General features: G+C 45.6%; 1 long non-coding RNA gene across 1 annotated transcript in view; it reads left to right on the top strand.

Annotated features, from left to right (window-relative positions):
• Positions 1 to 883: 883 nt before the first annotated feature.
• LOC128109443 (uncharacterized) overlaps positions 884 to 22,675 on the top strand; it is a 31,598-nt gene continuing 9,806 nt past the window's right edge. Inside the window, exon 1 of the long non-coding RNA XR_008217820.1 lies at positions 884 to 1,228. This is a non-coding gene — a long non-coding RNA (uncharacterized LOC128109443). The remainder of the gene's footprint in view (positions 1,229 to 22,675) is intronic.

Raw genomic sequence — 22,675 nt, 5'->3', positions numbered from 1 at the left:
GTGCCACCACACCGGGCCTGACAAGTTTTTACTGTGTCTTATTATTTTGCTCTAATTTGAGCAAATTTTGTGTTCAGATTTGGATGATAGCTTTTATTTTGGACCTGGGTGTGCTGGTCCTTAAGAACTGAAGTCCTCACTGTAATGCATAGTCTCATTGGCCTACTTTTGCTGGAGATAAGACTGTATGGGTTAATACTCCCTGCTGTAACAGAGACACAGTGAAATCCCAGCTATCCAAGACAAATGATGTTCAGTTTGGGATCACAAACCAGTCAAGAGCTATGTTCAGCGCAATAATACAGGAACCTAAATTCTGTTTTTCTCTTCTACTATCTTAATCTTTGGAAGGAGAAGAGGAAAGAAAGGGTAGTGATGGCCTCATGCGGACCTGTAAAGGAGCCAGTCATTTCTGAGTCCTTTTGCAGCTGAAACTAGCCACATGGGCCTAGATGCCAGGTACTGTGGTTTGAATACGAGTCCTTTCCCCCAAAGGTGCATATATTAAAGGCTTAGTATCTGGAATGGTGCTATTTGTAGGTGCCGTGGACTTCTAGAGGGAGGTCCTTAGGACACTGGGGGGTTGTGGACTCTTCCCACTTTCTAGAGATGTAATAATGTCACTACACGTGCTACTGATTTTGCCGTGTGTCGTCCTTATGAGTGATCCAAACCACAGGGACTGCTTAGTCTTGGACTGGACCTTCCCAAACTGTGAGCTGCACAAACCTTTTAAAAAAGTAGTTTCCTCCAAGGTTTTCAGAAAGTGGCAGAAAGTTAATGCGCATGGGTTGCTGGGAAATGTAGTCTTTAGCTGAGGAGGCTCCTCCTTCAAAACAGGTTCCTATGATGGAAGGGTAACAGTAAAGGAACAAGCAGCAAGCCACCTGTGACACACGACCTGAGGAGAGAATGGCGTCAGTGGTCACTTCAGGGTTTGAAGACCCCAAGCTTAGGACTCGAAGTTCTACTAGTTCCCACCCTGGAAATCTCCACCTTAGAAAACTCTGCCCCCAAGAAACCCTGTATGAGCCTGCCTCCTGCTCAGTCCGCTGGTGCTTCTCCTCTGAGCAGAGGCAGCCACCATCTGTGTCTTTCCTGATAAATCTCTTGAGTGAGGATTGTTGGGCCGTGTGACTTTGTGGTATTCCTTGGCTCCTGACTGCCAGGGTACCTTTTCCCTCAGAGCTGCAACACTTCCATTGGGAACACCTTTCCCCTCAGAGCTGTAAGTTACCCTTTTGTTTAGTGTGAAGAAATCCTCAAACAGTCACGTGCCACTGTGCCCCAGCCAGTGGGGTCTTCAACAGGGACCTAAAGGGAGGGCCGGCGAATGAGAGGGACAAGAGACACAAAGAATGAGAGCAAGACAGGATGTCTGATCAAGCTCCAAAATGTTATTTTTCTCTCAAGGCATATATAGGTAGGCAAAGGGGGTTGCGAGCAGGAAGGGACTTAATTATGGGGGTTGCAAGCAGGAAGGGACTTAGTAATGGGGGTTGCAAGCAGGAAGGGACTTAATTATGGGCTGTTCGGCCAGCAGGAAATGTTGATCTGAAGGTTATCTATCTACCCTTGTCTAACTGCCTAATTGCTTGACTGCAGCTCATTCACCTGATATCTGAGAAGAGGTTCTGGTATCTGTGGGAAGAGGTTCTGGTGCTATGGAGAGTTAAGCAAGGTCTAGATCTAAGAAAAGTGGAGAGAAGCCCGAATACGGCGGCATGTGTGTCAAGGGTCGCTTAGGCTTATGGCTCCTGTCACCACTGAACAATGGGGAGGGGTTTCTTGTGAGAAACACACTTAGGTTGTTTCGTGGTTGTGTGGACATCAGTGTGCACTGGCATTAGCATGTCTATAATGTCACTAGGAGTTAGAATCCCATGGGTCCACCTGTTGCCAACGTGGTTCATTGGTGACTGAGGTGTCTGTTTTGTAGCATGTGATAACTGTAGGTTACTGAGCATGACTGGACTTAGAGATTACGGCAGTTGAAGCGTAAGGTGGGAATGGGTGAGGAGAAAAAGAGGCGTTTGGTTATCTTTGGTGAGTTTTGTCTGTTTGTGCTCTCGGTGTGACCACAGACTGTCCCCTAGGGTCCCTTCATTTCCTCTTTTCTGGCAACCCCAAGCAAAGCCACAGATAAATGAGACCTTCCAGGACTCCTTCCTCACTTCCCTCTGAAGGGGTTGCTTTTTGATGATTTGGGCCAGAGGGTGGCCAGGACTCAAAGGCACTTCTAATAAAGACAGCGCCCTCCCTTGTTGCCTCGGATGAGGAGGCTGGGTGGGTGGGGGAGGGCGGCTCTCGCGGAGCTCTTCAACTCAGGGAATCAGTAAATCTGAAAGCCAGAGGAGCTGGGCGGGGGTGGAGTGGGGGTGGGTGGGGGTTGTGGTGGTGAAGGCAGCAGCTTCCTTGCGGAGGTGTCCTCCCTCCGTGACGTCAGAGGCGGCTGCGGTTGCCCTGGTAACTTCACCTGATCCACTGCCGTGGGTGTTCGTGCTGATTTCAAGGCTCTCTCCTTTAAAGAGGAAGAGCTAAAAATGAATCTCACCCTCCCATGAAAAGCACGGCAATCACAAGGCGTTACTACCGGGTACTCGGCGTCTGTGGTGGAAGCAGCCGTGGGGGTGGGGTGGATGATGCTGGAATGACCCGAAGGACATGTAGGGGACAAGATTTCTTTCACAGAAACCCTTCAGGTTCTAGAAAAAGGAAAGCGTGGGCTCGCCTTCTAACAAAGCTCTTCATTTCTACCGTTTCTCAGGAAATTTCCTGTTGAATTATGTGGCATATTACCTTGGAGTCCTGCTCTAGGGCTGATAGCTCCAGAAATACCACAGTGCTGGGAATCATGGGAGGCCAGTGTGACAGAGACCCCAAAAGTTGTCCTCACAGCATGAGATTTCTCATGAATTCACCTTAAATGAGTGTGCACCCCCTACTCTCTTTCTGAGCCGCAGAACAGGTTACATTTACAACTTGGACCATATGTGAGAAGCAGACACTCGCGCCTACAGGCTGCCCCACCACAGTGATCTGGAAGCGCGGCTGCTTCCCGGCTGTGTGATCTCAACCCAGATAATTGTCCTGACTGAACTTGAGGATCTTTGTGAAATTCCAAGTCTGATCCACAGAACTTTAAGGAAACAGTGATAGAATGCACGTAGTATGCTTGGCATGCAATGGGTACTCAAACTCACGAAAGCTGTTTTTCTCATTTGGAACAATTCTTAAAATGTTTCTGGTCCAGGGTTGATATTATCATACACTAAGGCTTTGAACAAAATAGAAGGGGGAAAAAGTGCCTCCATTGGCAGAGGAAACGACAGAAGGTTGTTTTTTTTCTCATCCTAATGTGACCCTGGGTAGGCTCTCAGGAGTGCACGCCTTCTCATGGGCGGACCAAGGGACTGGCTCTGACCTCTTTAGAGGGCTCAAGAAAACAATACCCCAGAGTAGAGTGCTTTGAACTAAAACAGAGCCAGTCTCCCCGATGCCGCCGTGCTCCAGGAGAGAAGAGGTTTCTCTCATCTGCTCTCTTTAAAGCAATACAGTGGGTGCTTTCAGTGCCACCCCCCCCACCCCATAGTCTCTCCAAAGAGGAGGACCAGTTTGCAAAGGAAGCTGGACGAGACCATACCCAAAGCCCAAACAAACTGTCCCAGGGCGCCGTCTCTCCTTTTGGTCCACTCACGCCCTTTGAAACTCATTTATCGTGGCCGAGGCTATGGCTCAGTTGCTAAAGCCCTTGCATGGCAAGGATGAGGAGCCGAGTTCAGATCCCAGTACCCATGTAAACGCTGGACTTGGCAGTGTGCCTGTAACCCCAGTGCCAGGGAGGCAGAGACAGGAGAATCCCTGGGACTTCCTGGCAAGCCAGCCCAGCTAAATCATCCAGCTTCTGGTTCAGTGAGAGACTCTGTCTAAAAAAAAGAAAGAAAAAAAAAGTGAAGAGGGATTGGGAAAGAAAGAGCTCCATGTCCATCTCTGTCCTCCATATGCATGTACACACATGTGCACACACCCCCACAAACTCACGAACTCATATACACAGATACATACACACACAAAAGCAATAGTAGTCAGCCGGGCATGGTGGTGGCGCATGCCTTTAATGCCAGCAACTTGGGAGGCAGAATCTCTGTGGGTTCTAGGTTAGCCTGGTCTACAGAGCAAGTTCCAGGACCGGCTCCAAAGCTACACAGAGAAACCCTGTCTTGAAAAAAAAAATAGTAGTCAACAAACCAAGAAATGCTGGGAAGGGAGAAACAAACAAAACTCATTTATTGAGCTTTCCCCCCTTCCCATCTCCCCTGCAAAGAAGGGGACAGTGTTTAGCTCTCACTGGGTTACTGGGAGCCCACGTTCTGTTGACATCTTGGCCTTGTAGTAAACACGAATGTCTTTTCTTCTGGTAATATTGCTTACTGCCAGTTTATTTCAGTGAGCAATGATGGGCAGGTCAGAGGGCAGTGAAGTTCCCTTCGTCCCCATGCACCCCACTTCTCTAGTTCCCCAGCAGTTTTCCCGGAAAGGAAAAAGGCAAGTCTAAGAGAACCATTTAAAAAAAAATACACAATGTATAAGAGATAGAGAGTTAAAATTCAGTAGCGGTGACCATGGGAGCCAAGTGACAGTTCAGTCCTGCGGCTCCCTCCTCTGTCTCCAGGCCTGCCACCTTCCAACTGCTGTCTGTTGCAAGCTGTGGGTGGCAATTCTTTCTCATCCATTTGTTGTCATTAATATTATTACTTTAGACTGGCTTCCTGTGATGAAGTCCTTGATGAGGCGTGGCCTTATTGCAGGTAATGTAGAACTTGGGAGACTTTGCTGTTGACTCTGAAGCCCCTGCTCAGAGTCGGCACATTGTGGTTGCTTTCTGTAGTAGGATGCAGTGGGATGCAGTGGGAAGAGCATCAGAGTCATTTACTCAATATTAATTCGCAGAACAATATCACAAAGCGCAGTAAGGATGACTCCGGAATCTAGAACCTCCAGGATATGTTTCATCATCTTCTCAGGGGGCCTATGTTCTAGTGGGGAATGTGGCAAACCCAAACAGGTGTCGTCTGTCATCTGCTCTTGTACGTGCCTAGCCATCTTTGAATGCTGGGCATTTTCTATACAAACTCTGGGTGAGATGAAAGTTGTCTGTGGGAGTTTGTGTTTGTTTCTGGCAGGCATTAACTGGTGACATATCACCTCACTCTTGTTTGAGAGTGAGATGATTCAGAGCTATTTTTAAGTGTTGTGGGAAGCTGTGTAGTTCTTACTCATTTTTACTTCTTGGAGACAGCCCTTGAGGGCTTTATTTTTTTCTCCCCAAGCAATGACTCTCCAAAGATGTCCACCATATTTTGATGTCCAGAATGTGAATAAGTGAGGTAACATGGCAAAGGGGAGCTGAGGTTACAGATGATGTTAAGGTTACAATCAGCTGATCCTAAAATGGGAGACTCAGGGTGGGTTTTCTGGGCCATTCCAGTTGAATCACAGGGCCCTTTCAAGTGGCGGAAGGAGGCAGCAGAGGTCAAGGTGATGGACTGTGACGGGATTGCATCCTGCTACTGCTGACTTTGGAGATGGAAGAAGAGTACCACAGCCAGGGAATGGCAGCTCCTTCTATAACCTGGAAAAGGTACATGGACACTTGTTCCCAAGGTGCCCCCAGAAGACACAAAGCCCTGTAGTCACAGTGGTTTGAGTTCAGTGGAACAGACTCCTGTCAGATGGCCAACCCACAGGACAGTGTGATACTAAATGCATGTGGTTTTAGCCATCAAATTGGTGGTAACTTGTTGTAATGAGGAAATAATAAAAGGGATTCTGGGTGAAAATCTTTTTTTCCCTTTTATTGAAAATAGATTTTTTAAAAATATACAGTATATTCTGATTACAGTTTCCTCCCCCTTTCCTCCTCCCAGGTCCTCCCCATATCACTTCTCATCTGAATCTACTCCCTTCCTGTCTCTCTTTAGAAAACAAACAGGCATCTAAGGAATAATGATGAAATAAAAAACACAATAAGATAAATTTAAAGAAACCCAAATTGGAATATGACCAAACAACCTATCAAGAAAATGAGCCAAAGAAAAAGCACAAGAAACACTTACAGGCACAGAGACACACATGCTCGCACACACAGCAATCCCATAAAACCCCCCAACAGGAAGCCATAATATATACTCAAAGGCTCTGTAAGGTGAAATGAAATGCCCTGACTTATTATGAGACAAAGAACCTCCAAAGGTATGACGTTGAGTTAGTTTTGTGTTGGCCATCTACTGCTGGGCCTGGGGCCTACCCTTAAGAGTGGTTTGTTTTCCCAGTGTGACTCTCTTGGAGAAAGCTAGGTTTTCATTAACAAGTGGCTATCAACTGGCGATAGCTTCTAGGTTAGGGATAGAGCATGTGTCCACTTCTCCTTTTAGCTCTAGGGTCCCATCTGGTGCTGACCTGTACAGGTCCTGTGCATGCTGCCTCAGTCTCTGTGGGTTCTTACTCATTTTTACTTCTTGGAGACAGCCCTTCAGGGTTTTTATTTTTATTTTTCCAAACAATGGCTCTCCAAAGATGTCCACCATCTTTTGATGTCCACAGTGTGACTAAGTTAGGTTACATGGCAAAGGGGCGCTGAAGTTACAGATGATGTTAAAGTTACAAACCAGCTATTTGCACTAGTACATCAGCTCTAGTGTGTCTAGAAGTCTTGACTCCTTGATGTCTTCTATCCCCTTCGACTCTTATACTTCCTCCACCTCATCTTCTGTAGAGTCCTTGAGCCCTGAGGTGAGGGAGTTGATGGAGACATCCCTTTTAGGGCTAAGTCTTCCAAGGTCTCTCATTCTCTACATAATGTCTCTCTGTGGGTATCTGTATTTGTTCTCATCTGCCGCAAGAAGAAACTTCTCTGATGAATGGCTGAGCAAGACACTGACCTATGAGTATATAAAAATGTTATTAGCAGTCATTACTACATTCCTTTAGCAGAGCAGTGGTGTTTGGTTTTCCCTGGGTCCCTTGGCTATCTAGTCTCAGGTTCGTGGCCACCCAAGCAGCCTTGGGTATGGGTTCTATTTTGTGGAGTGGGCCTTAAATCAAATGAAGTATTGGTTGGTTACTCCCACAAGCTCTGTGTCACTATTGTATCTTGCAAGCAGATCACTCTTGTAGATTGGAAAGGTGTATGGCAAGGTTGGTATTTACCATCTCCTTTGGTAGCGTGCAGAGTACCTTCCTGTACCATGAACACTAGTCCAGAGGGTAAAGGCACTATGTAGGCACCAGCTCGACTTCTCAGTGTTCAGTGAGTTGTGTAGGTGTTGTCTTCAGCAGTGGGGCCTTATCATCAGTTTGTGGAGAGCTGCCATTAGCTTTGGCAATAGCCTGGGTTATTTAGGGGTTCCCATGGGACCCCTTTGGCTAAGTACTTGATTAGATGTAACCTATTTCTGATACTGGAAGCTTCATTTGGTGATGAGAGATGTCCAGTTGGAGTTTTGTCTCACCCATTATTTGGTGATTTCATTTAAATCCTGGCTGAAAGTCTTGAATATTCCCTAGAATATCTTCCTGGTGAATCCTGAACACCACTCTGTCTCTATGGCACCATGAGGCTTCAGCGTCCTTGCCTTGGATCTAGCATCTTGATCCTGGGCTTCTGACTGTTCCTAAGAAATCAACAACTTCCCAGAGAGCAAGAATTCAGCATTCCCTCTCTTCATTTCTTTTCTTTTGGGAATCTTTTCCTTTCTCCTTGGGCTGCTTTTTAGCCATGAGTTCTGCTATATGGCTCTCTGGTGTCGACAGTTATCAGCATCTCAGCCTCTGGCCTTAGCCTGCCTGCAAATCAGTAGACATATATGTAATAATAAAAGAATAAGTAACGCATAGTGTTGCACAAACCCTAAATGATCTTATGATAAAAACCCGGAGCCAGATATTGGGGTAAATGCTGAAAGATCAGAGGAAACAAGCCACAGCCACTTCTCACCTCGCCAACGCCTCAGCCAATCCTGTCTCCATGAATCCTCAGACTGAATGCCTCTGAGTCCTCAGCTGGACAGGGCCCGAGTTCCTGCCTCCTCACGCCTTATCTGCCTTTCTCTGCCCAGCCATTTCACTTCCTATCTCAGCCTTCCCAGTGCTGGGATTAATGGCGTGTGTGCTTCCCAAACACTGGGATTAAAGGTGTGTGCCACCACTGCCTGGCTCTGTTTCTCTCCTAGACTGAATCCATCTCATGTAGCCCAGGGTGGCCTTGAACTCACAGAGATCCAGATGGATCTCTGCCTCTCTAGTGCTAGGATTAAAGTGTGTGCCACCACTGCCTGGCCTCTATGTTTGATCTAGTGGCTGGCTCTGTCCTCTGATCCTCAGGCAAGCTTTATTTCTTAGATTAGAAATGTGTCAGCACAGGATAGTTAGGGCGTTGCTGTTGTCATTAGTAGAGTTTATTAGGCTGCCATAATGATACAGGGCGGTTGCCCCTCCCTGACCCCTTTTCCTTCTCTGTATAATGAAGGTTTCAGACCTCTAGGCTTCCCCAGCTCTTGCCATCTCCAGTTCTGACGCTGCTGCTGTGTTCAGGAGAACACCGCGCTGATTGAATTTGTGGAGGTCTGAGCGTCCTTGACTACAAGGCTTGAAAGAAAGCCCAGCAGTGTAGAGGACCAAGGAGAATATTACCAATTGATGAGACATTTCAGAGCGGGCGGAAAACAAGGATTTCAACAGGGATTCAAGGCAATGACACAGCATTCTTGTCTCCAGAAAAATGGCAACTTTGGGCCTCCATGCTTTCTTTTTAGCACAGTTTGGTTAATTAACCTGTGATTAATCAGGAACGCTGATTCACTCCACAGGACTTAACAAACTGGCATCCCGATGCCTTTAAGACCCCAAAGGAGCTGCAGGAGGCTATCTAACTCTGGATGTTTGCACAAGTCATGGTTTTGACCTGACAATCCAGGTGTTTTTTTTTTTCTTCTGTAAACAATGTGGCAGTTAAATGGATGACACTTGTGTCTGGGTTAAACAGGATGAAATTAGGTGGCATTTTGCAGGCTCTGCAGTTCAGTTTGTTTTCTAGGAAGGAAGTCAAGAAAGAAGCAACAAAAGCCCTTGATTACATAAGTGTCAGACCAGGGCAAGGACTCCGCTGAGAAGTCTCCTACTTACTCATATTGGCCTCCATAGTGCTCCAGCACAGAGCCGGGCACACAGGAGAAGCTTAACCAGTTCTGTGGATAGATGAGCAAATGCTTCCTCCACCCATGCGTGGAAAGCATTTCCAACAACCTCTCCCAGTCCAGACCCGATGGCAGATACAGGAACCGAAAAATTTGGGGAAAGCTACAGCCCCTGCTCTGAGAGTGCATCCAGCACCCTCACAGGGTGGTGGCTCGCCAGCAGTAATGGCACACAATTTTATACAGTAAGAAGCAAGGCGGTGACAGTATTGTTGGACCCAGCAGGAAGGATGGAGACACAGAACATCCTGGAGGGAGGGCGTGGCGCAGCAAAAGAGCTCAATTCACAGAGGCCTGAGAAAGCACGCTCCTGCTTTCAGGATTCCTTCCTCTTCCGTTTTATTCCATTTGGTCTCTAGCTTACTGGTTCATGGTGCCTGGAAAAACCCTCCCTAACATTCCTAGCGGCGTGATTCGGAACCTCCAAGGTGCTTTTCAACTTAGTCACATTGTCAATCAAGATTCACCGATGAAGGAGGGGTTCAGAGGAACTGACATTCCAGTTGGGTCTTCAACAGACTTTTTCCAGGAACGGGCTGGGGAAACCACATTCCCCAGAGAGGGATGGTGAATGTGGGGTGGGATGTGCAGGATCAGGGAACCTTGGATGGATGTTGCACAGCTTCCTGTCACAGAACATGTCGGGGGAGGCAGAGGATGGGACTGCAAGGGTGGTTCAGTAAAGTTGGGAATAGTCCACTCATGGTACCAGGTTAGGCAGCCTTGACTTCATTTGGACCTAACAGGGGGTCTTTCAAGGATTTTCTAGGATTCATGTTGCAGGAAGGAATTCTTTCAAGTGGTTCCTGGGTGGCTTGGTGGAGACTCAAGGCAGAGATGGGCTAGTAGTCCATGGTGCCAGACACAGTGGAGGACAGTGGGTGAGGGAGGCTTCTGGAAGACAGGAGGACAAAAATTCAGGTCCAAGTTCATTTCTTTGGGCATCCTTTAACCTGTGAAATGGGAAAACTTTCTCTTTCCTGAGGTTTTAAGGAAGCATCACATGAAAAAAAAAATCTAAATGTGTATTGCATGGCACAAAAGTGCTTAGTAAATATTAGTTGTTCATTATTCCTTTGGGGGAGTGATTTTGCAAACCCAGGCTAATGAGGCAGCTGTGGGGCTGGGGAAGAGGGGATGGAAAAGGGCGCTGGCATACAGAGATGCCGAGTCATGTTGCTTCCCTGGAGCTGGAAGCAATTTTCTGCTGACATTCGCTGGGCAGAGTCCGCTCGGCTGGTTTCCTTATGAATTTCAGATGAGGCCCTGGGCTGTTTGACCTTGGGTCATCCAGGACTCTCAAGGAGAGCCAGCAGAACTGGAATTAACTGTCAGCCAGGCTCTGGGTGACAGAAGCTGCACCCAAGAGTCTGCCTCACTGCTCCTTGGCATTTTTTTTTTTTGTCTCAGCACTGAAGTGCCTGATGATTGCTTGTTCCTGGGCAGCAGACATGGGCAGCAGAGCCACGTGGGTCTCTGCTGCAGAGCTACAGATGTGATCCACATTGGGAAGGAAATTCAGACATGGGGTCAAGCTTCTGTAAACCCTGAGTGGGTGTTATTCATGGAGAAGCAGGGGCGGGTTGAGGAGACCATGAAAGACCTTTGCTTGTTTATTGTTCTTTTGGTCTGAAGGCCACCATTAGGAAGCTTCTCACTGCAATGGAGCAGTCTTTTGTCTACCACTGACGGCCAACACCCCAGGGACAGAAAGTATTCTTAAGGAAAAGGGTGACAGCCATAGAGGAAATAGTAATCATTGTTCAATAACCATGGAGAACTCTTTAATATCTGGCACCATGCTGGGTACTTTTTAACTCATCATCTTATTCAGTTTTCCAACAGTTATATGAGGTCACAGTCATGACACACGTGGACGTGAGAGTTTAGAGAAGCACAGAAACTTGATCACATAGCATACATCTTTGAGAGAACCGAAGTGAGGGAGCAGGTGTGGCTACTGGGTAAATGGCATAGAGTAGATGCCTCTGGAGGAAGGGAAACAGGAAGAATGGAAGGGTAGAGTAAACACCGAGTTCTGGCCAAGACTGGCCCCACTGTTTCATAATCACTGAATTCACATATTTGTCACCATCACACCTTAACCCCCCCGCCCCCCCAGTCTCTTAGCTCTTGTCTGTCTGGGGATGTTGAGATGATCAGAGTTAGGGTGTCCAAATAAAGCTACCTGAGAGATTTGGTTGCATCCAAGTTTATTCAGATATGGTCAGCGAGGACAAAACAGATGCGTGAAGGACCAGTGTTGGTGACAAATAGCTTTTGCACTCTGTGCAAGACACAAGGCGTGGAACTCAGGAAGTGCTCATCATTGCTCTTGAAGGACCTGTGGTCGAGGAGTGCCCGTGGAAAAGTGGACTTGCTCACAATCCCTCTGCTCTTCCTGTTTCCAGCAATGAAGTAGTTATAAGCACTTTGCATTCAGGAGGGACCAGAAGAGAATCAAATGCAATTGAACTTCATTGTTTATTAATGAATGCTGACCCAGCTCTTCTGAGCTACTTAAAATTTGAATCCTAAATTCTAAATCTCCAAGGGGGGATTTGGCAGAGAAGTTACAGATGGAACAAAGCATCTACTCTCTTCTCAGTGTCATGGTGACACAGAGCAGCATCCAGACCTAGCATCAGGATGGACAGCTTCATGGTCCCCAAGGGATGTGTCTTCTAAAGCAGTCAACGTGAACTGAGAAGAAAACCTGGGCAGCTGTGACAGCATCTGGGAAGGCAGTGGAAGTTCAGAGAGGGCTTTTGTTGATCAGCTGTGTGACTTGAGCCTTGGGTTTCTTCCCCTTTGGGCTTCAGTCTCCTCATCTGTAAGATCAGGAACTGGACCATCTCAGTAGTTTTCACATGTATTGACGTGATCCGAAGAGTTGAGTCCCTCTCTCTCTCTCTCTCTCTCTCTCTCTCATCAGTTTGGGACACCATGTTATATCTACAGGCATGCTCACGAATCTGTATAAAAGAAATAGCCACTATTGGAGCAACTGGTCTTAGATCTACAGGTAGGAAGACTTTTAGAAGGCTACTACAGAGTCAAAGTATCCCAGACTACACTTGTCAAGGTATACATACTATGTGCTACCTTTGGGTTAAGTCTTGTGGCTCTGAAGAGCCCCTGGCAAATTGTAAATATTTAGGCAGCTCTCCTTCCGGTGTTGTTAGCATCCTGCATACTTTTATGACTAGAATTATAGATATCTGAAATTTTTAAATCTTCACTCTCCTTACCACCAATTTACGTATTCCTTTTCCCTGGTAAATTCCGTATGAAAGCTTGGATGCTGGAACTGAAAACGCTGTATCCATTTAACCCTCTTCTCATCAGCCCAGGGCAAATCTTGGAAGGTGTTTTGCTATCTGAAGTATCAGAAAAGCAGGGGAATGGTCACCAGAACCAGACAGCCTTTCCTGTTACTCAGGCTGTCCTGTAGAGTAGCATCAGCAAACTGGAGCCTTTTTCTTCAGGAGGCTGAAGAGCTTGAGGCTGTGGAAGCTGGTCAATTCCCACTCTCATTCCATTTTCCCAAGTTGCTGAATCCACCCGACCCGCCATGTTCTGGGGGAAGGCTGGAAGAGCCGGAAGAAGAGAAATGACTGGATAGATCTCCACTATCAACACCCGGTTCTAATGAAACATCTCAAATGGATGGGAGGAGGGTTGTTTTGTTATTTACTCTCATATTGTTGTAGAAACAATACTTTGAATTAAGTCAGAAGTGTAGGGGAGACTAGATACGTTTTACCGAGCTCGAGGATGTTTTGAAGGTCTCCCCTTAAGGCACTTTAAGAGCTAATGCTCTGAAGTAAAGCATATATTCCCAGTTTAAGGCCAAGAGAAAATCCCAGGACTATGGCTTTGTCATGATACCTAAATCTCACGTGACTTGTTTACTGTATTTTCAAAAATGCACATTACATGAATCTATTGTTTGACAATTTCAAGTAAAGCACCCAGAACTTATCTGCTAGAAAATAATGAGGCTAAAAATAAGCTGGTTCTGTTTGTGGTTTTTCCTTCAGTTTTGAACTTATATTCTGACTTCTCTCCACTCTCTGGGTCACATGAAAATGGAGTCTCCAAAGCTCCGGCAATTTCACTTCTGTTGATCCTTGTCTGTGTAGAGAGCATTTTCTTCCCAAAATTCTCTTTGCTTTAAAAAAAAAATTCATGAACTAACATCCCACTGTTTCTCCCTAGGCAGTGTTCAATTCCCCTGCCTTAGCTTTCGAGTGCTGGGTCTGCAGGTGGATGTCACTATCCTGGGCCTCACTTCCTTTGGACTTCTGATGCATCCCTATCCCCAGGTTCCTTTCAAGCCTCCTTTCCTCCATGAAAGCTGCTTCTTTTGCCCACTTACAGGCCACTGCTTCTCCTCTTTGCTGAAACCTGATGGTGAGTGACTCATTTAAACCCACTGAGAACGCCAGCGATGAGGACCAGTTACCATTTGTCCGTCTTCTGGTTGCCAGTTCCACGGAGCTGTCTAGATGGGGTACTCTTCTAGGACTGACATCATCGGTGTTCGGAATTCACTGTGTGGAAGCTTGGACACACTCTCCAAGGCTGCCTTTCCTCTTAGCTCACACCACAGCCCCCTCAGACGCCCCTTTTCAAGGTTGCTCTTTCTGTCTCTTGTGCTTCCTCTTTTCCCCAGTTCACACTCTCCATGGCCTCTTCAGCCCTTGGCACATCCGTCCTAATGCCCCAGTTCCCGCAGTCTGTTCGGGCTAGCCCTTCATTACTTCTCACGTGGGTTGCTGTAACCATTCTTCCTGCCCTCCAGTATGTCTTTCCTATTGTGGATAGTCATCATCTTCAGGTTCAGAATCTGAGTTTATCGCGTCACTGTCCTCCAGCAGACTTTTCTGCACATGCTCCTTGGTGAAACCAGTCAAGAACTGGCTTCAGCTCACTTCTCCAACCTCATCTCTTTGTCATGTAAGCCTTTGCTCTGGTAATATTCTCCAGCCACGAGCCCACATATAATATTCTCCAGCCACGAGCCCACATATAATATTCTCCAGCCACGAGCCCACATATAATATTCTCCAGCCACGAGCCCACATATAATATTCTCCAGCCACGAGCCCATGTGTAGTAATTACTGTTTTCTTTTTGTTCTAACTTGATGCCCTGTCTTTGGTGTTTTCCCGGTCTTCTTGAGATTAATATTTAAAAACTTTACATTTTTATAACCAAGGGTTTAGGCCATTTATATTGGGTAAAAGTTAACAAAATACTCATATAAGTCAATATCATAAATAACTGGGAACACATACACACCAATAAATGGGAAATATAATTTATGCTTAAAAATGTGATTTATTCTCAACTTTATAAGTTTAAATATAGACTAAGGCAAAGTATACAACTTTAAGGGAGGCAAACAAATTTACCAAAAATTTTAATATTGAAAAACTATAATAATGAGAATACTCTGTTTCTTATAAGACCACTGGTAGCCATGCTCCCACATTTTCAGACTAAACAATGACACATACAATTCATTAGCCTGAGAGTGTAATAGAGGGTGTTGTTACTCGAGCTATGGGTCAGATGTAAACAAAGAGACAATCAACAGGCCAATGCATCTGTTTTCTAGCCTAACTTTCTTTAGATACATGATCCAATATGTAATAGTTTAGTGGCAGAAGGTGACCTTGGCGGGTTGGAGCCAAGGGATACCACAAAGTCACACCATGCAACAGAGCTCACGTGGGAGGTTTAGTGGGGGAAACACACAGGTGGCCTCTGAGCAGGAGCGGAAGGAAAGAGAGAGACAGGGGCGAGAAGGGCTTGCCTTTTATTGAGAGGACTGAGCAGACGCCATAACAGGCTGCTCCATCTTCTCTCAGAGACCAGGCCTCAATTTTAGTTTCCTGAGACTGGGCAGGCAGTTTCTGAGGAGGAGCCATGAACAAAGGACAATTAATCACTGGTGCCCTTGACCACAGGGACAAGGGAGATAGAACACACTAAGCCTGGGCTACTGAGCCAGTCCCCATGGTCAGTGCGTGCTAGGCCAGCCATTCTCCACAGCAGCTCAAGGACAAAGCCTGGGACTTGTCCAGGTGTGCCCCAAAATAAAAAAACTGTACCCCTGACCAGCCCTGGCCAATTAGAAATTACTAATATGATTGCCACTTGCTTAAGCCAATTGTAGATAACCTCCCCTTGGCTATGCTTCAGAGAAGCCCATATCTTCCTCTTGGGGTCTTTGCCATCTTGCCTTTGTGTGGGACGGAAGGCCCCAGCATACTGGAATAATAAACATTCTTGCCAATTGCATAAGTGGGTGACGGTCTTTTGTGGGACTTTTCCTGAACGCTGACATTATAAGGGGATATAGCGCATGTGCGTAGGGAGCGTGCTCTATTTGGTGGCTGCAGTGGCTACAGTGTCACATCTTGGCTGCTGCTGCTGACTGTCCTGATAGCCCCCCAAGAGCAGGCCGGTGTAAATGCCTGAAGGCTAACACTATGCAAGGTTAGATTTGGATCAGACTTAATTTTGAATTTAAATGATTTATTTTATTAAGCTCAGTTGAGCAATAGTACAGTCATTAAAAGGACTGAATTGTTTTCATATCCCAACATTGCTTCATATATCACTATTAGAGTCAATGCAATGACTTATATCTTGAAACATAAGGTCCAACCATCATCTTGCCATCCCAGTTGAGGTCAGAGTGGGTTAGAAAAACACAAAAGACCACTGACTGGGTTTGTAAATAATTTTGATTCTAACATAGTGAATTTTGAGGGGCTTAAACCATGTATAAATACAGGGAATGAATTGTGGTTGAAGTAAAATTTAGATGAACATCATTATTACTGGTCTCAAGAAATAGCATTATGGGTTCAACATGTTTCTCTCTTTGCTCAGTGTTAACGTCCCATCACTGAAAAAGTAGTTCTTTGTGGAAATGGTGTTGAATGAATGCATCTGTGATTTTAGTGCTCACACCTAGTCACTGTCTCAGGTCTGTTTGTAGGATTACTTTTTTTGTTTTTTGTTTTTCAAGACAGGGTTTCTCTGTGTAGTCTTGGCTGTCCTGAAACTCACTCTGTAGCCCAGGCTGGCCTTGAACTCACAGAGATCCACCTGCCTCGGTCTCCCGAGTGCTGGAATTAAAGGCGTGTGCCACCACTGCCTGGCTGTAGGATTACTTTCATTAGCTCTCATGAGATCCTAGGCAAATCCTCTAGCCTGTTTGAGTGTCAAATTCTTCACTTCTGAAAGAAGAACAGTTCTACTGTTGCTGTTATGCCTGCAGTAGGAGCCTGCTGCAGGTGCAAATGAATTTGTATTTGGAAAGCAAGTGCGGCATGTCTTTACCTCAACTCAGTGCTGGCTCATGTCAATGTGCAGACACACGTACAAAACACATGGACTCAAACCTGGAGGCAAAGTCGTATAGGCTACAGAGGAATGAAACTATGCTGACCACAGAGAATGGCTCAAGCAAATGGTGGACTGAGATCAGGTTTAATTTTGAATTAAAATATTATTATTATTATTTTTTTTTTTTTTGAGTAAGATGGTTCAAGAAACCACCTAACAGCAAAATGTCAGAATTTCCCATTTTGGGTCATGGCTAACAGGTTCATTTTGTGTGCTTGAGTTTCTGGATAGCCACGGCATCTTATAAAAATGTGCATTAGAATGTATAATTCTCTGTTTTCTCATCAGGCATTCCTAGCTAGCCTGCAAGCCAATGGGTAGGGACCTCTTAAGATCTGCCTTCCCAGAATCATATTGGTAGTGGTAGGATTTGAAGCCTTTGTATTCTGTCATGTATAATGCAACGTCATTTTATTTTTTGGGAGGGAGTGAGGATGAGTGGGACTGGGCTGGGGCTTGGGGAATCAGGACAAGGAAGAGAAAGCTAAAATTAGCTGCAATATCTGGTACCGTTTTCTAAATTAAGCTACGAGCTTTGGCTTCTTCTTCGGGTATTCAGATTTTCTCTTCAGTCTCAGATTGCTTTACTGTTATCACGGCTTCTAGAAGAGGGTTTCTGCAGTGCTTTGCTACCCTGAGGCTTCCTAGGGACAGCTGAGAGCAGGAACCCACAGTCCAGGCGGAGTGTGGTTCAGGGCTTGAGGCGGCCACACTGTGACCATCAGGGATTTGGGCTAGTGTGTGTGTGTGGGGGGGCATTTGAGCACCAAGCTGTGAGTCAGTCCCAGGTGTGTTCAGCTCATTGATTTCAAGCAAGTCATTTGCCTTTCTGTTCTCTGTTTTCTACATCTAGAATGTGGCAGACAGTATCTGGCCAGTCACCAGACAGGACTGTATGGAGGCGCCCATGATTACATCAAAGCTTAGACTCTACATAAAGGTCCTTGGAAAACAAGGAAACACAGTGCACATGAAAGACACTTCAGGCTGACGGGGCATCTGGGGCTGTTTGAAGGAGGAATTATGCACTCTCAGAAATGTCGCCAACAGGGATACAGAGGCACATAGTATACAAGCAGAGAGGTGATATCAGGTAGTGGAGAGGAGCTTGGACCGGGACTGGAGGCTGAGGCTCCATGCTATGAACATCTCTTAGTCTAACTTTTGTCATCTGTAAAATGGGAATTATAAAACACTTGGTGTGATGAGAACACGTATGGAATGTGTTTGTCGTATTGTAAACCCTTCCTGAACGATAGAAACATGGATGGCATGGCACTTCTTTTATTTATGTCCTATCAGCTGATCGTGTGTATATAAAATTCAGATCTATTTTTGGGGGGTACAATACAGAATGGGCAAAAAACCCAAAAGTTATGACGAGTTTTGAATTTGTCATATTACAGATACTATCATATCTGTGGTGTAGAAGTGACCTTAGAAATGGATTTAGCCCATTCAGAGGGAGGTTTTCTTTGTGGTTGTTGTTTTGAGACAAGGTTTCTCTGTGTAACAGTCCTGGCTGTCCTGGAACTCTCTTTGTAGGCCAGGCTGGACTCACACTCACAGAGATCTGCCATTAAAGGAGTGGGCCACCACCACGCAGCCAGAGAGAGGTTGAATGACTGACTTAATTTCACAGAGTGGTCTTAGAGATGATAAAAAAAATTGCCCTCTGTTACTCAACAAACTTTTCTGATTGTTTAATATGTGCAGGATGATGAGACAGTCCAGAGGATAAGGGAGCATGGTGAGTAGGAAAAAGAACTGTTCTCATTTGCTTTAACGGGGAAAACACACACACACACACACACACACACACACACACACACACACACACACACACACATGATGCATTCATATATTGAATGCAGTGACAAATGATAGGAGTGGAAATGAAGCCAGCGAGAGAATGAAGTGTGGAGCATTGACCGCTGTCTTCTGCTCTGAATCCAGGAGCACAGCTGAAGGACACAGATGGACCTCTGGGGATGATGCTTCACATTCAGGCATCCGTCTCTGTTCAGAGAAATGTAACAAGGCCAGCCGGCTGTACATCCACTGTGTCAAGCTGGGGATGGTGAGGTCTGGGAACTACAGTTCCTGGGCTGTAACCCAGATAACAGAGGGCCTGTTTCTGCCCCTCTCCGGCTGCCTCTCTGTGGTTGTTAGCACAGAGACCTCAGGGATTGGAAAAGGCTAGATGTGCATAAAGTCTGGCTCAGAACATTTAAAATGCAGAGCTTGTCTGGCAGGGATTTCTGTGACTCGGGTCTATTATCTTCACAGCTCACAGTTTCATGGGACATTTGTGCAGATGAAATTGATCAGCAGCAGAAGGGAAATAGCTGTTACCTAGGCAACCAGCTGATGACTCATTGGGCTTTGAGGCATCTAAAGCCCTGAGACTGCAGTAATTTTCCAGATGCTTAATGTGCCTTCCTCATTTCTCTGCTCCTCCTCTCCTCCTCCCTCCATCCTTCACTGCTCTCTCCACATCTCTTCCCTAAGGTTCCCTCCACACTGGATGGTGCCCACCAGGGTCTGGACCCTCACAGATACTGCATGTCCCATCTCACCACCCTGTCTGTGGCTTGATGTGCTGTTCCTCACTAATGACATCTAGCAGTGACCAGTCTGTAAACAGTTTGAGGCCACAGAGTCCCTAAGAAGCCACTGTTTGTCTTCACTGTTTTGGTTGTGAGCTTAGCCTGTATATGGCTGAGCCATCTCTCCAGCCCAGCCATTTTTTTGTTTATTCTTCATCAAAAAACCTCTCCAGCCAGGCTGGCTCCTTCGCTTCCTATCTGTTCTAGCCTGGGCACATTCATTTGCCCCAGTGATCTGCAACATGTTTCTTGAGTGACAGTTGCCCCCTGGGACTCTACACTAAAACAATGGGGATGACGTTCAGAGGGACGAAACTTGCCTTTGGCACACACTTTCTCTCTGCAGGGTTTCTGCATCTCATCTTTTCCTCACCCATAACCTGATTTTCCAGGCCCTTCCCAATGATCTATCCTAATCCTCTTTCAAATGCAGTGACTGAAGCTTAAGTATTTCTCTTCCCAAGGCATTTACATTTTATTAAAAGTTTTGCAGAGGCAAATTAAAGACTCAAAGGAAAAAATATTCTAATTATCCCTTTGCATACAGGTTTAAGGAGAGGAACTTGGGTAGCAGCCATGTTGAGAGAGGGCGCTTTCCTTTCAATTTTTCTGTAGTGCTTACATTTTTGTAGTGCTTCTGATATTGATTTAGAAAACTTACATTGGTGCCTCAATTTTGTGTCCCACTCTTCTCTGTGCATATGCTCTCCATCCACACACATGCATGTAAAAACATATGCATATACATACATGCATACACACAAACAGACACAAAGGCCCACCTCACTACTAGTAGTAAATGGAAAAACAATTAATCCTTGGTGGCTGTGGTCTGAAAATAGTCTTTATTGCTTGTTAGTTCCCTGGCTTTTCCTTATTGGATAGGTGGCAAGCATCTCCCACAATGTCCACATGCTCTCCTTGGATGGTAAGACCCTGGGCTACCCTGTGCCTTTTAACTTAAACTGATTGTATAACTGGAGTTTTCAGGGTAAAAGCCTGGGTTCAGAGAGACCCAACATGCTGGGCTTGGCTACCCATTTTCAATGCACGAATTAAAGAGACAAGTAAATGGTCAAAAGCAGAGAAAGGAGACATAGCATTGTGTCCACACTGGGAAGAACAGATAAAGGGGGCCAGAGAGTCTAAGTCTATAGGATATTGTAAAAGGTATATATGTGTAGTTAAACATATGGTCTAGGTGTGGTTTTGATCAGTGTCTTAGCCTTGGTCCAGCAAGGTGGGCTGAAAGAAGAGGACAAAGAGATTTTAGGAGGTGATTACTTTTGCTTCAAGGTATAACCTTGTCCTTCTGGAAAATGGCCTCATCTTGGAGGGGATGTAGGCAGGCAGCATCATGAAAAAGGATGGGAGCCAAGAAGGAAAAAAAAATGGATGAAAGGAATGACCACTGGAGTGTGCAAGCTCTATTCTTCATAGGTGAATGTCTGCTGCTTCCGCCATCATTCATATATGAGATCCCTACTTCTTCAGTCTTCCAATGCGGACTCATACCAACAACTCCTGGAGAGTTTGCAGGCTCTGTTTTGAGCTTTCTGACTTCTTAGACTGAGTAGCTATTGAATTCTTTGACTTTCCAGCAAACAGATAGCCATTGTTGGACTATCCAGCCTCCAATCTCCAATAGTGTAAACCAATCCAATAATTCCCTTTTATAATTAGAATTGCATATATATATATATATACATATACATATATACACATACATACATACATATATGTGTGTGTGTGTATCATATAATCATCTCATCACAGGCTTCTCTTTGTTCTGAAAAGGTTATTATGCAAACATTTGGTCTTTTCAAAGCTGAGAGTGAACTCAAAGTCCAAGCAGTGTCTTCTGAGTGGACATGCTCAGATTTTGTTCCCATTACTAGAACCTTTGCAGATGGCTTCCAAGGGAATCACCAGGGTTTTTGTTCTGCTGGCCATTTGTAACAACAGAGACAAAAAAGACCCTGGAGTCATGCAGTGACTTGGAATGTCCTTGCTCTCCTTTGATTTCCTTGTCTTCTTGACCAGGAACGTTCCAACACCAGTGCTGTTGTTGGAGGCTGTGGTCCACTACTGGTACACCAGTGCTCACTGCTTTTGTACCAGTGCTGTCGCTTGAGGCTGTGGCCCACTGCTTGCACACCTTTTGGAAGGTTCTCTTTACCTCTTTATCAAATTGGTCAGAGCCTAGCAGCCGCCCCAAGGATGTTCCAACTCCACTGCAGCTCTAGCTACATTTTTGTGTGTACTCCAACTCACCTTGGCCTGAATGTCTACCTGAAGCTTGAGAAGCATGGCTCTTCTGAGTGCTGTTCCTATATATCCTACAGGCTGTTGGGTCCCATGAGCAGCTCCCTGTATCTGACACATTGTGGAAGCCGCACAATGTGGACTGGGTGTTCTGTTTTCTACCTTAGAACATAGACGGGGAGCCTTCTTTGTACTTTGGGAAATTCAGTGGTCTGGACATAGAGACTTGATTCTGGATTAAGCCAAAAAGGGGGTAAAGGAGCTCAGAAAAGCTTGTCTTTCCTAGCTAGTAGTCTGCTGTAAAATACCGTTTTGAAAATACAAACTTGGAACATGCACATTTCCTCCCAACTTCTTTGTGTTTTTCTCTCCCAACCCAGATCATTCCCTGAGCAGATGGTTGCTTCAGGCCATCAACAGAGAAATTTATTTTGTAGGGAAAGCAAAAGAGAAATGTGTGTGTGGGTGTGCATAGGTTCTGGAACAGGATTCCTGTCACCACACTATTAGAAGACCACTGAGAGGTCAGCTAAGCATTTTTAGCAAGAGTGTGATGGATTCAGATTTGTATAAAGATCATGCTCACTGCTGCAGAGAATAGACTGGATGGCGTAAGGTGTACCCAGGCAGTTCAGTGAGCAGTTAGTGGGTGGAAGAAGAAAAGATAAGTAGGAACAGATTGGAGAGATGTCTGGGGAATAGACTGGGGGATGGAAATGGGTCAGATCCAGCGTTGAAGGAGAAAGTAGGTGTCAGTTTCTGCTTTGAATGACTGAAGAAGACGTTTTGAAGGCCTTAATGGAGAACACTATGAGGTCAAGATTTGAAGAGTGGTAAAAGATGCTCATCAGTCCAGCGGGACATCTCGGGTACAGTACTCATGAGAAAGGGCACTGGCAATGAGAGTAGTGATTGGCTACCTGGGGCTGGGCCCACGAGGGAGTCATTCACATGTAATCATCTTAGCCCATGTGGGCTACTCTAACAAAACATCATACACTGGGCAGATTAAGAGCAGCAGCAAACTAACTTCTTAAGATTCTTCCAGGGAAGAATCTCAGACCAAGACACTGGGAGGTCTGGGGTCTAAGGAGGATCAATTTTCTGGTTCTTAGATAT

Source organism: Peromyscus californicus, unplaced genomic scaffold (genome assembly GCF_007827085.1).
Source record: "Peromyscus californicus insignis strain IS unplaced genomic scaffold, ASM782708v3 Scaffold_14__1_contigs__length_90479793_seg_2, whole genome shotgun sequence".
Classification (NCBI taxonomy): domain Eukaryota; kingdom Metazoa; phylum Chordata; class Mammalia; order Rodentia; family Cricetidae; genus Peromyscus; species Peromyscus californicus.
The sequence above is the reverse complement of the archived record's forward strand: the minus strand, read 5'-3'. Positions and strand labels throughout refer to the sequence as shown.